This window comes from Bison bison, unplaced genomic scaffold (assembly GCF_000754665.1).
Source record: "Bison bison bison isolate TAMUID 2011002044 unplaced genomic scaffold, Bison_UMD1.0 scf7180017864139, whole genome shotgun sequence".
Taxonomy (NCBI): Eukaryota; Metazoa; Chordata; class Mammalia; order Artiodactyla; family Bovidae; genus Bison; species Bison bison.
Genome location: NW_011494711.1, coordinates 12,176,069 through 12,177,530, shown reverse-complemented (window position 1 = coordinate 12,177,530; position 1,462 = coordinate 12,176,069). Strand labels below are relative to the sequence as shown.

The 1,462-nt window shown below is 39.8% G+C and overlaps 1 protein-coding gene across 3 annotated transcripts in view; it reads left to right on the top strand.

The window, feature by feature from the left end:
- Positions 1-1,462, top strand: part of CYTIP (cytohesin 1 interacting protein) — an 84,369-nt gene that overhangs the window by 63,844 nt on the left and 19,063 nt on the right. The gene's annotated exons all lie outside the window — the stretch shown is intronic.

The following is a 1,462-nucleotide window of genomic DNA, read 5'->3' as shown; positions in this document are numbered from 1 at the left end:
CAAACTCATGTCCATCGAGTCAGTGACACCATCCAACCATCTCATCCTCTGTTATCTCCTTCTCCTCCTGCCTTCAATCTTTCCTAGCATCAGGGTCTTGAAAGTAGATTATATGATCTCTAAAAGTCTCATCTGCCTTTAAGATAGGGGGACTCTAAATGCCTTTCAGAGTGAATCGAAATCCCTTCAAGGTTAACAAAGTCAAGTTTCTAGAAGTTTCTTGCATTGATTGACTTCTGGTTCTGCTGGTTCTGGAAACTGTATGTCTAAAATATAAAGGAATGGACATTGAACATTAGTTTTTCCACAAGGAAGCAGTGCTGGGATGTGGTTTAATTTTAGGAAACATATTAGGAAGACTTACTCAGAATGCTGATTTTGATTCTAAATGGAACTAGACCTCATAACTTCAATATGTGAAAAAGAAGAATATAGATCACTGGGCCACTCTATTCATCAAACACTGGTGCTGTGTTCTTGGTACAAATCGAAAGGAAAAACAAAACCAAGTTGCTTTTGCCAAATTGAGGCAAGAGGCGAAGCATAACTTTTTATCTTTTAGTCGAGTGGCTAATAAATTGGTGAGTATTCAGGGCAGGTGTACCAACGAGCGTTCAGGAATGAAGATAATTGAGTCAATTATAATACTTTTGAATTAATGAAGGGCAGATTGTCATTATTTGCAGAACTCTGATTTAAAATAATTAATGTTGGCATATCTCCCTTGCTGGATGTGTAATGTTTCCTAGGCTCCTGTAATAAGTACTTTAGCTTGGAAGAACCACATAGAGATTTTTCTCTCTGCTCTTGCCTACTGCTGTTTTATCCTACTGGGGAAAGAGAAACTGAATTTTTCTTGTTAAATACACAATAGCATCAGGTGGTCTCTTAGGCATGAAAGTCTTATATCTTAAACCAGTCTTACACTGCTTTCTTTCTTAAGCGAGATGTGTTTTTTTTTTTTTAACATTTATTCATTACTTTTTGGTTGTGCTGGTTCTTTGTTGCTGTGTTGCTTTTCTCTGGTTGTAGAGAGTGGGGACTACTCTCCAGTCGCAGTGAGTGGGCTTCTCATTGCAGTGGCTTCTCTTTTTGCAAAGCACAGGCTCTAGAGCATGTGGGCTTCGGTAGTTGCGACTCGCAGGCCCTAGAGCACAGGCTCAGTAGTTGTGGCACATGGGCTTAGTTGCCCCCTGGCATGCGGGATAATACCGGACCAGGGATCCAACTTGTGTCTCCTGCATTGGCAGGCAGGTTCTTTACCACTGAGCCACCAGCGAAGCCCCAGAGGTGTTTTTTTATGAATGGGGTCAGCTACAAAATGTGTGGGAGAAGTGTCAGATTGGTCCTTATATTCAATTTATACTCAGAAAAGCTTCCTGAACTGTTCTTTGTACTTATGTATCATGTTATGTAAGGTAATTGATACTGCTTAATTTTTTTTGACAAATAGATTTTGAGT